Source organism: Pteropus vampyrus, unplaced genomic scaffold (genome assembly GCF_000151845.1).
Source record: "Pteropus vampyrus isolate Shadow unplaced genomic scaffold, Pvam_2.0 Scaffold147, whole genome shotgun sequence".
NCBI classification, from domain to species: domain Eukaryota; kingdom Metazoa; phylum Chordata; class Mammalia; order Chiroptera; family Pteropodidae; genus Pteropus; species Pteropus vampyrus.
The window spans coordinates 1,203,218-1,215,562 of NW_011888928.1; the positions used below are offsets into that span (position 1 = coordinate 1,203,218).

Genomic DNA, 12,345 nt, shown 5'->3' on the forward strand with positions numbered 1-12,345 from the left:
GTCAAGTGCCAGATCATCTAAGGTCCTGTAGACCGTGGTGAAGATTTTGTCTTTTTAGTCCCTCCGGCACTCTGCAGATGGGCCATATGGCAGCACAGGTGGATGCATGGGAATGACAGAAGTGTCGATGTCATAGGCGTGAGGGAAGGAAACGTTCTGAGTAGGTGAGAGGGATGAAATCTAGGGTACATCCCCTTACAGAGGATCAGGGAAAGTGCATTTACGGTGACAGGAGAGAAGTCCAAGCACTCACATACTGATGCAGGTAGCTGGTGGATTTGGCTACGAGAAGGGGAGATGGTTTTCTCCTTATTGTTTCTTTTCTTTCTTTTTTCTTTGTCAGCTCTCTGACAAAGTTCATCGGCTAAGAGGGAGGAGGTCAAGGCAGAGAAAAGACAAGATAGGAGACAACCTCTGGGTGAGTGAGAGTGAATTGGCCAGGGAAATCGGTATCGTGGGGTTGCCCCGTAGTGGGGAGGGCCCACTTGAGCCAGAAAGGTTCTGTATTTTTCTCTGGCCCCAGTCCATTGCTGGGCACATGTGTGGAAAAGGTGGTGAGCTGGAGTTAGGCAGAGATGGGATTTTCCAGGTGAGCAGATGAAGAGAGAAGTGAGCATGGGGGTTGAAGGTGAACACAAGGGAGTGATTATAGGGAAGACCAGAGTTCTAAGCTGGAGAAAAAGGGAACTGAGGCCACAAAGGGGGTGACAGACCATGCAAACGTGGACGGCCAATGGATTGGAGAATTGGGAGACGTATTTAGATATGCTCCAGTTTCAGATGTGATTTTAGAGGAGCTCGAAATATTATTGATAATTAACACACAATAAATACTTATTAAAGGCTCACTACAGTTTTGAAAACTACCTACAATTTATTGAACACTCATTGCGTGCCAGGTGCCATGCTAAGTGCTGTACATTTACCGTATCTCATTTAATTCTCACTACAACACTGTACTCTTATTATCTCCATGGTACAGATGAGACTGAGGTTCAGAGAGATCCAGTAACTTACACAAGAATGCACAGCTGGTAAGTAGCAGAGAGGTCTGTACCAGGAATCTTCACTATTACACTTTACCATGTGTCAGACACTGTTGGGTTTGTGTAATCATGACATTCAGCTTCGGGTACTTCTCCTTGATCCCAGCCTGAAAACAGGGCACCTGGCCTCAGTTGCCCACAGGTAGCAGCTGGGGGTGGAGGAGGAGGGATCTGGAATTCTTCCCTTGTGTGCAGTCTTAGGGGAGCTGTCAATCAAGGGGTCTACCCTCCTAAACTAAGGGGAGGACATGTTACCTGAGCTCAGCCAATCAGACTCTTGCTCCAGGAACTTTGGCTCTGATCAAGAAAGGGGAGAAAAGGATGGAATTGATTCATTTTGGCTACCTGAACACCCAAAGCATCTCCACTCTCTCTGTTCTTTTCTAAGTCTAGTTCTCCAGCTTCCTGCCACCTCTGTGAATTCACCACTAGCCTGACAATACATTTCTTTTATGCTAAAGTTAGCCACGATTGGTTCCTGAGACTTGCAATTAAAGAACCTGCACTATCATATCAGGAATTTAAAAAAGACCCAAAGTATTGAAAAGCTAAAGTGAATGATTCGGTGCTTGGGTAAATGTGTACTGAGCAGGGCCAGGATGAGGGTGAGGCAAGTGAGGCACCTGAGCCACAAAATTTTTAAATTTTAAATTTAAACTCTCAGGGTTGTGTAAGTGCAGGGCTGACTGGAACAAACAGATGTCCCCCACCCCCTGACCTATCCCCCGCTCCAAAAAGAAAGAGTTAGTGGCTTAAATAACAAAGATTGCTTCTCTTTCCCATGAGAGTATGAAGCAACCTGGAAGTATTCCAGGTCAGCAGATAACTTTCTGTTTTATGCAATCATTCTGGGATGCTGGCACCTTTTATTTTATGGCACTGCCATCCCTCAGCACATCCTTGTCATCACGAGGGCAAGGCCGGGCCCAGCCAGTGAGGAGAAAGAGCAAGAGAAGGCAGGCCCACTGGCTAAAGTCCTTGCCCACAGTTTTACACATCATGTCTATTGACAAGGACCCGGTTACCTGGGGAGGCTGGGAAGTGAAGCTTAGCCAGGCAGACACATGACTGCGGAAGGCAGGGAGAAAGGGGTTTCGGCAGACAGCTAAAACTAAACAGCTAGTGCAGTGCTAGCAGCCTCCACCACAGTCACTGCTCCCAGGGAGCCTGTTCTCCAGCAGATTCTATTCTCAGTAATATTAAAGGCTGCTAGGTATAAGCACCGTGGCTCAGGGAAGGAGAAGTGTTCACCGGCTGGTGGAAATGGGGAAGGCAGGGAGGAGTGGGAGGATGGTCCTGAGGAGGAATAACCCCTGGAGCCAGGAAAAGGTAAAATGAACAGGGCCTGTCATCCCGCCATGGCGCAGGAGGGAGATCTGCTACACTGAGGCGGAGCTCTCCTGAAATCTCGCGACGCAATGTGGGAGACAGAGGATGGACTTTGGAGTGAGGAAAGGTGGATCTGACTTCTGGTTCCTGTGTTGACCTTGGGTAAATCCCTAACCTTGACATGCCTTAGATTGCTCCTGTATAAAATGAAAAGGATGATAACAGCATCATCAACGATACTAATACATTAACCATAAATAATAGCAGTATGAATAATAACAAAAGGGCTGTGAGGATCCCACAAAGCAATGGTCTATAAAAAGACTCCGGTATGGTTACTTTCATACCACAAGAGCTAAGTTGAGTGGTTGTGACAGAGACCATATGGCCCAAAATATTGCCTATCTGGACCTTCCCATATGGAAAACTTGCTGATGACCTCCACATGGGCTGTAGCGATATCAGCTATTACTAAGCCTCAACTTCCCTGAGCATCATTTTATTCACTCATAAAATAGGACTAATAAAAGTTGTCTTCAATTCCAAGATATTTTGAGGATCAAATGAAACAACATATGTAAAACTGCTTAGCAGACTGTGAAGTGCTATATAAATGGCAGTTATTACTTAGTCTCTTTGCCAAGTATCAGTTTCATTATTTAGTCTCTGCTGAGCATCTGTAAAACGAACAACAAAAATACCTACCTCTGGGAGTTGTGAGGATCTGTGAGAGGAAATGGTTTGGAATCTTGCTCTGCCCATCACTAGCTGTATGATCTTTGGCCCTCTTGGAGCATCAGTTTCCTTGTCTGTAACAAGAGGATCAACTTAATACCTACTTCAGAGTTACCGTGAGCTTAAAGGGAGATAGCACGAGTAAGGCCTTGGCGCAGTGCCGGCCTTGTTCCCATTGCAGGTGCAGTGACGAATGCCTCCACCCACGGGTCTCTACCAACAGTACAGCTGAGCTGTAGCCCTCTGCCTCTGCTCAGCGCCCACGGTCAGCCCTGAGTGTTGGTATAATTAGCTCAATCTTGGTGGTGAGCAGCCTCTGACACGACTGTCACTTCCCACTCAGTTATCCCCACTGTTGAGTGTGCGTTATTTGCCCCCTGGGCACGGGGCTGAGCGTCACCAGAGGACAAGCTTAGCCCTCAAAAACTGACTTATCACAAGGAATCAAAGCCTTTTCCTTCTCTCCCGGGCTGTGACAAAAAAAAAAAAAAAAGTTTGAGAGGAAAAAGAAAAAACTGCTGCCTTTTGCATTTGCTGAGAAATCCGTTTTTCCTTATCCCATAGCCCGCGGGGAAGGGGAGGGTGTTGGGGGAGGAGGAGAAGCGGCCTGTTTCTTTAAGAGGCCTCCGCTGGGGGGTGGGGACAACCGGCGTTTTCCCCGACAGCTGGGCCCGCCTTTACTTGAGTAACAGGCAAACAACCCAATTAAAGAAATTCAGCGTGACGGCGAAACGGAGCAATAGAAGCCCGAGTCGGCCTGCGCGGGGCGGGGTCCCGGGAAGGCGGGGCGGGCGGAGGCTGGAAGAGCCGGGCAGCGAGACCTGGGCGCGGGAGCTGGGCCTCGGTCCGTTCCCTGGTGAGTGAGGGGCACCCCGGAGGCCCGGGCGTGGCGGGCCGCTAAGGGGGTTTGGTCCAAAAGAAGCAGCAAGGAGAGGCCAGGTCGGGAAGGGGGCCAGAGGCTGCGGCGTGCTCCTGCCCTGGGGGCTGAGGGGTTGGAGAGGGCTCCACCGCGCCAGTTCGGCAGTCCGCCGAGGGGTCGCGGCCCAGCTGGGTCCGCCGGGCTACAGGGGCACCCAGTCCCGGACCGGGAAGAGGCGTCAGGTGGGGAAGAGGGCGGGTCAGGCCTCGAGCGGCGGGTCTGAGCAAGGAGGAGGGTAGGAGGATGGAACCCCGGGGGCGCGACGAGAGGATGCGAGAGGGAGGAGATGGCAGAGGCGCAGGATGGGAGAGGGCTCGACAGGAGCTCGGGGAGTGTTTGGGGCTGGGTGGTACACATCCGAAACCCAGTGTTTCTTGACATCGCCACCTTCCGCCCCCACCCCCCTGCCCCCCAACACACACACTGCTCATCACCCCGCCCCGTGGATCCGGCAGGCTCTGTAGCTCGCAATTCATCTATTTTACATCTCTGCCGCTTCCCCCTCAGTTCAGGCCTCTCTCTCCTCTTTTCTAGACTGTTCCAGTGTTCTAACTGATCTGCACACATGCACTCGGCCCTCTGTCCTGTGGGCCTCGCACCTTGGCCAGAGGGATCTTTTCAAAATGCAGATCAGATCCGAACACTCCGCCGCTTAAAACTGGCGGGCTTCCCACCTCTTGCAGGGTCAGCCCCAGATCTTCACCCAAGCTATGGAGATACCTCTCCCTCGTGTCAGTTTACTAATCCCTCTTGCTCAATATTCTCCTCATACTACAAACCTAGCTCTCCCCCCCCCCCCCCCCCCCCCCCCAGGATCTTTACATTTAGAGTTTCTTGTCCCTGGTCGTCTCTACTCACCTAGCTTAGTCCAGTAAACGCTTCATCCTTCAAATCTCCACTCAAGTATCACTTCCTCCAGAGGCATCCGAGGTCCCTGACTCCCCCACCAAGTGAATTCCCCACTTTCATCACCCTCTGTACTTCTCCTTCACCACACTTGCACAACTACAGTTTTACATCTATTATATTAGTGTCTGTTTATGCCACCAGACAGTAAGGTCTACAAGGAAGAAGATAGTGTCTCCTTTTGCTCCTTGTAGCTCCAGCAGCTTTCACAAGGCGGAGAACTGTAAATATTTATTTAAAAAGTGAATGGAGGACTCGGCTTTGGCAGGAGGAAGGGGGCGTGAGTCGTGGTCCCTGATGTTCTTCCAGTGGGAGAAGGAAACCAACACTGGAATACTTTTGTGTATTGTACAGATAGCCCATCTCAGTTCATGGTACCATATTTCAAGCGCTCAGTAGCCACACGCGCTATCTATGGGCTGCTGTGTTGGGCCGTGCAGTGCTAGGAGCTTTATATACCTGTGGCATTTAATCCCCTCTAGGATCTTTGGAGGTAATTATTGTTGTCTGTACTTCATTAATAAAAATAATGAAGCTCCTAAAAGTTACACTGCCTGCCAGCGATCAGCCTAGAGTTTATGAGTGCAAGTGGCAAGATTAGGGCCAGGACCCCCATCTGTTAACCTGGAGTCCAGGTCTTTCTATACCCTATGCTGCCCCCAGGAGGTGCCAGAGAAGTTTGGGGGTGCAGGAAGTGGAGACTAAACTTCTTGAAAACGGTGGCACTTGTGGGCATATTGTACATTCTGTCTTGTTCCATGCAGGGATAATGTGTCTGGATACATCAGTACCACCTGCCTAGGTGGCTCAGGAACAAGCATATTTGATGCAGTTGAAGGAAAAACCTGAAAGGCAAGTCTTTTTTTTTTTGACCCAGTCACCATATATCAGCACAGCCTGTACCAGCTCAGCCTGGTCCTAGGATCTGGGTAGATAAACGTACACACCCGCAGCATCTAAGAGGTGCTGGGAGTCCTAGGGTCAATTTAACACTCTGGCTTTTCAGTTCAACAACTGCTCACTGAGTGAGGCCCTCACTGCCGTGAGGCCAGCACCATTCTAGGCCATTTAGGATGACTGGGGGCGTATAAGTCACAGCCTTCATTTCCAGGATGCTTTTCATGTACTTGGAAAGGCAAGACCACCTCACGAAATGATTGGATACCCCGTGGTGTGATGAAGAACCAGAATCAGTGGTGTCCAGGGTGGCCGTCTGCGCAAGGCTGTGTAATGTGTTTAAAGTGTTGAATTTGAATTCCTAGGCAGGGCGGGTACTTTGTAGTTTGCCACAGATCCTGAATAGATGCTGCTTAGCTTACTTACTTACCTGCCTAGCTGCTTAAGGCATTTGAATTTGTAACTCCATCAGATATGCTAATTTTATTAAAGTCACTAGAAAAGATTTGTTGAGCACCTATTATGTGTCACTGCATTGATCACTGCTCTGGAACTAGATTAAAACTCTCCAAGGTTCTTCAGCTAGAAGAAAATAATAATAATAATAATAGAACAACATGAGCAGTGCTTTGCCTTTTACGTTGATTTTATTTCCCAATTGCCTTCTCATATGTTCTCTCACTTTGTCATCTGTATACTTCAGCCTGGCAGATAGGGCTTTTTTTGCACTAGGAAAACATGGTTACAATCTTTTTGCAACTTCTTCAAGTTCACACAGTTGGAATTCTGCTTACTCTGTGTCAGGTGTTATGCTTAAGTGATTTACGTATATTATCATCCTTAACATTCACAATTTTATAGAGTAGGGCTGATTCTAATCCCCATTTTACAGATAAGGGACTTGTTAGAGCTGGGATCCAAATCCAGGTCTGTCCCACGCTAGAACGCAAGCTCCTGTTTAGCTATACTGTCTCACTAGGAGGTCAAGGTTGGAAGAGACTGCAGAAAAGTCTCGTCCAGCCTTCCCATGAAGATTAGAACCTGAGATCCAGAGAAGCTTGAGCTCAGGGCAAAGCTGGGCAGTTGGGTCTCCTGTTCTGCAGGGGTTGGGCGGGGGAGGGGACAAACCCAGAAGTGGGAGCCTAGGCCTTCTTTTGTCTCTAACTGGTGGTGTGGCCTTGCCAACTTCTCTGGACCTCGGTTCCCTTATTTATAAAATGAGAGGGTTTGGCCTGATGGTACAACAAGTACAATGCTGTGTTGTTATGGTCAGTACTGAAGGAGTCAGGCCCACAGCCTGGAATTTCGCTGGTAACACAGGACTCTTAGCTCACCACGCTCCATCCATGCACAAGCCCTGCCTCCCTGCTGCAACCATGGTCGTCTGTTGAAGGGAAACAGTCTCTTAAAGTTCATCTGTATTTTCCATCTCAGTTTCTGTTTCATTTCCAAAAACCGAGGCGAGTGATCTGTAAGCACTGACCCCTTCTAAACCCGTCTCATTATTATAGTTAGAGAGTTACAAAGTTCTAGGCAATACATAATCCTCTGTCGTTAGTGTTTTTATTCTCTTTTAAAGGCAGGTAGGTGGGGACATCCTGCAGGGTGTTTTTGGTGTGGAATTCTGTGGGTGCAGCTATGTCCTGGGCACTGTGCTGCGAACTTTGGGGAAGAGGAGGCGGGGCAGTAGACAGGCCTGATGAGTCCCTGTCCTCGGACAGCTGACCATTGTGGAACTGTGGCTCTCAACCCTCACGGCCCATTAAAATCACCCGAGGGAGTTTTTCAATGACTGTGGGTGGGCACTGGTGATGCCAAACCACAGCTGAGGACCACTGGTCTGTCCGGAATCTGCTTCTCCAATTTTAAGGTGCATGTGAACCACCTGGTGAGTGGGGCAGGTCTTGTTTAAGGGCAGATTCTGAGTCAGTGGGTGAGTCTGCATTCCTGCAGGCTCCCAGGCAATGTGGATGCTGCTTTGAGTAGCAAGAGAAGAGACTGCCTATAGAGAATTAACAGTCAGTGGGATTGTGAAGGGATGTGTAAAAGACGGAGCACAGATGAGGGCACAGTGGATTTTGCCTGAGGCGAGGGGACTAGGAAATCCACATCTAGGAGTGGTTGTCTGAGCTGGTCTTTTAAGGATGAGTAGACGTTTGTCAGCTGGACAAGGTGGAGGGAATAAGGGCTCAAGCAAAAGTACAGATTTAGAGGAGATGGATGTTTGAGGGAACAAGGTGGCCTGGTGTCACGGATGTAGCACCTACAAGGGCAAGTCTGAAAGCCAGTTCTACCCTGAGAACCACACCGGAGGAAAGCCGAGTGCTCTGCTAAGGAGTGTAAGCTCTATTCTGTATGTGTAGGAACACGACAGGAGGTTTCTAAGCAGGATAAGAGGAGACCTAGGCGATTCTTAGGGTAGATGTTAACGGGAAGAAGCCCAGTTACCCTGTCCCCCACACCCTTTCTCACTGCACTTCGGTTATATCTAGTGGCTTTTAACCACAAGTTTGAGAGAGTCCGGTGTCTAACAAATTTCAACACAAAGAAGAAACCTCAGCCGCTGTAGGTCTGATGGTCTTTCTTGGCGTTTCTAGCAGCGAATGTCAGAATCTGAATCTCTGCCAACCGAATTCCCTCTTCTGTTCCTCAGAGCTTCATTCTCATTCAGTGGTCTGAATTAAGGGAAGTTGAGTCACTTCTCAGATGAGAAGATTTCAGGGAGATGCCTCTGCTGAGATTGTGTTCTTGATTAGAAAGAGGGTGTGACCTTGAGTTGCCTTGCTGGTGTGGCGTATGCTGCTGCCGGAAACATAAACCAGACTTACCCATGCTTCCTCCACTGGATCAAAAGCAAAAGAACAGAACAAAAAGCACCGGTCAATCCTTATCCTAAAAAAAATGGGGGCCAGAGGGGAGCTGGAAACCGCTGGCATTCTTCATTCTGAATTCCTTATTAATGGGAAGGGATCATCTTTCACTTCTTTTCTTAAGATGGGCTGTCCAACCCCGCTGTCAGAATCCAGCTCCACTGAGCATGGGTGATTGATTGAGAAAGCTCCACGGTGCTGATTTGAGAAGCATACCTTCTGGAAGCCACTTAGAGAATGGTTCATTAAAGATGTTGCTATTTTTCTCGTTTCCCCAGCTTTGCCTTGGAAACCCTGGGCTTCCATTCTCATGTTTTACAGAATTATCTTCAGATCAGTGTGTGCCTCTCTCCTGTTTTGTGACATTTTGAATTTTCCAAGTCATCTTTATATCTGTAATATTTTCAAGGGCATCGGAGGCGGAGGGATGGAGAGTTGTTTAAGCCGGAAGGGGTATATTATTTCTTTGCCTCCTGGGCCTGAATGTGGAGCTGCAGCTCCCTTATCTTGACTCTTTGTTCTTGAACTCTATAGTATTGCTGAGTGGTGGAGCAAGAGGCTATTTATAACCCTGAGAATTTTGCAATATTATTGAATTGCTTCGACCTAATTTCCACTTCCTTTCTAAAAGGAAAATGAAAAGCGTGAGCAAACCAGTGCTGGAAGAGTTCCCCACAAGGAGAGCCTTTATCCTGGGAGGACTGTCTGGAGAATATTATTACTTCTATTCTCTGATATCCTGATGTTTCTATAGGGAGAAAATCAGAGGGCTGTGTCCCCTTTCTTTTAACTAGAGTCGGGTGCTAAATCTGATTTTCCAGTGAGACACGTTCTAACGTTAGATGTGCAAACAAAACTTTAAACAATAGAAATGCTGTGTAGTTGGAAGGTGGTGGGACATGACGGGAACACGAAGCATCTAGGACAGTTCATGTCAGGCCCTCTCCATTTGGAGCCAGCCCAGTTCGTAGGTGTCGAGGAAGTCAGAGCCAGTGGATTTGAGGAGACACGGGTGCTTATGGAACTGTCACTATGTGCCGTGCTGTGCTAGGTTACGAGACTGCAGGCTTGTGCCTGCCCTAGAGGAGGAGCCGGTGAAGGAGAGAGAGGTGTAAACGCACACCTACACCGGAGTGGGACAGGAGCCTTCATAGAGGTAATGAACAGAATGCTGTGAGAACGCAGTGGCTCCTATCCCATTTCATTTTGCTAGGGAAAGCTGAGGAAAGCTAAGAATGGTACGAAGGGGAAGTGACATCTGAGCTGAGCTTTGAAGCTTGACTAGGGCTCTTTTGACAGTCAAAAGAAGGAAGAGAATATGCACTAGTACCGAAGAAATGAAGGAACACGGCCTGCCTCATAGAAATAGCAAGTGGCCCAGGGAGGTCTGGCTAGATTGCGAAGGACTGAAAACCACCTGAGGGAGGGCGGGTCACCTCCCTTAGACGGTGGGGCACCGTTATGCGTTACAATAGTGAGCTCTTGTTATGTGGGTCTCTTAGCTTCTGTGTGCTTTAGCTTCAGGTACAGCGACCCAAAACAACACCAGACTACGGCGGCGGGAGAGCGGGGTGGGAGTGGGGTCGAATTCCGGCTGCGTGATGCTGAGTGTTTTTCTGTGTCTCCATTTTCTTACCTGTAAACTGGGGGGTAATAATGCACCACACAGGATTGCTCTGTGGGTTAAATGAACTATATGTAAAATCCTTAGAACCGTACCTTACCACCACGTAATTGTCAGGTAATATCTTCATCACCCAAGGGAGTTTTATGTAGAGGGAAGAGAACTAACTTTGAGGTCCTAAGACCCAGCCTTGAGACCCAGTTCTGATGTGATGTCTTTCTTTTTTGAGAGGGAGGGGCGGGAAAGAGGCATGTGGAAGTTTTCCAACTCATCGGAACTTCAATTACCTCACGTGTAAAATGGGGATGATTCTCAAGGTCTCATGAACATCCGCTCTAATAAATAACACTGTAAAAGTGAGCAGTCAACTCTTGTCTGTAACTATTATAGACAAGAGATTGCTGTAAAGTCATCATATAACTGCTCTGGTTTAAATCAGCAACACTTACCTACGTGGGTTTTGCTCTTCATCAATTCAGTATTAATCGCGGGACCTGCTGAATGCTGTCATCTTGTGCCTGTTTAGACCTTTAGAGTTCTTTCTGAGCTTGGGGTCAATCTTAGTCTTAGGCTTTTTAGTTGCAATGGAGAGAAACCCAGGCTAGTTTGATTTAAAGGAGTTTTATTGGCAGGATACAGGGCAATTTCAGTTACCCCAAGTGTGGGAGGTGTAACCATGGAATCTGGAAAGTCATCAGGCAGTGGCTTTTTCCATTTCTTTCTGGGGCTTTGTGGTTTCTGGTTTCTAGCCTGCACTTGTCTACACATTTCTGGAATCTTCCTTAGAGCAGCTTCCTCTCCAAGACTTTTGGTTTTTGCTTCTCCATATCTTTGGCTTATGAGTCGCTTTGGCTTGCCATGGTACCTGCTCGAAGTTGGCTATGACCTTTCTGCTCCAGGGCCCATTGCCATCCCACTCTCTTAGTCTCTGTCTTCAAGTTCAAGAGAAAGAAGCATTGGACTAGTCCAGCTCGGATCGAGTGTTCACCCCGGTGCCATCAGCTATGGCATAGCTGGGGAGAGTGTCATTCAGTACACATGGGCTTTGCGGGCTTTGTGGGAAAGGACAGAATCGCTGAGAGTGGGGTTTATAGCATCTCCTGAATAGTCCTGGTGGCTGCAGATCTTCAAGCTTTAAAATGGATATGAATTCTTAGAACAGCCAGGAGTCACCCAGGACTAACTTTAATAAAGAAAGAGACAGTGAACCTAGGAAATGCCGCATGGGGTCAAAGTAAAGTGGAGCTGTAAATTAATGAGGTTTAGCTTGTTTCTCTCCAAAGATGGTATCTAGAAAGGAGGTTCCAAAAAACGTAATTTGTTTCTTAGCAGCACCATTGAAATAAGGGCATAGCATGAGGACTTTGAAATGAGCAGTCCTCATTCAGATTTTTGAGTTCTACTTTAGAATATGGACTTTTAGATTTAGAAGGCATCTTAGGCATACCTCAGTCCAACAGTCACATCTCACACTAGAAAAAAACTGAGACTTGGGTAAAAGGGGCACATCACCCAGACACCTAGTGATGGAGCCGTGACTAGGTCCGGAGCCCTTCAGCTCTAAATCCAGTTGCTTCTTTATCCCAGCCCAGTGCTCTTTCTACTGTGCCTCCACTGCCTACTTATTTCAAAAACAAAAAGAACCAAACTAGATGACAAATGGTCTAAGAAGCCGTATTGTTCCATTCATGTACATAAAGTACAAAAACAGACAAAGGTAACATCTAGTGATAGAAGTTGGAAAGCAGTTGACTCTTGGAGAGCTGGAAGGTGGGGGATGGACTGGAAAGAGGTAGGAAAGCATTTTCTAGGGTAATGAAAATGTTCAAAGGCTTGTTTTGGGTGGTGGTTACAGGGAGGTGTGTCTGTGTTTTTATTATGTGTGTGTGTGTGTATGTGTGTGTGTGTATGTGTGTGTGTGTATACACACACACACACTCGCACGTACCTACATATATATACACATACATAAGCTCTGTGCATTTTATTGTATATAAATGCTATCTCGGTTTTTAAAAT

At 47.7% G+C, this 12,345-nt stretch overlaps 1 protein-coding gene across 3 annotated transcripts in view; it reads left to right on the plus strand.

Moving 5' to 3' along the window:
- Window positions 1-3,881: 3,881 nt before the first annotated feature.
- ELMO2 (engulfment and cell motility 2) overlaps window positions 3,882-12,345 on the plus strand; it is a 40,702-nt gene continuing 32,238 nt past the window's right edge. For 2 of the 3 annotated variants that reach the window (XM_023536037.1, XM_023536038.1), the window contains exons 1-2: window positions 3,886-3,966; window positions 5,700-5,787. The gene's annotated coding sequence lies outside the window, so the exon portion shown is untranslated. Of the gene's footprint in view, window positions 3,967-5,699; window positions 5,788-12,345 lie in introns of all 3 variants that reach the window. The other variant, XM_023536039.1, reaches the window with a different exon arrangement.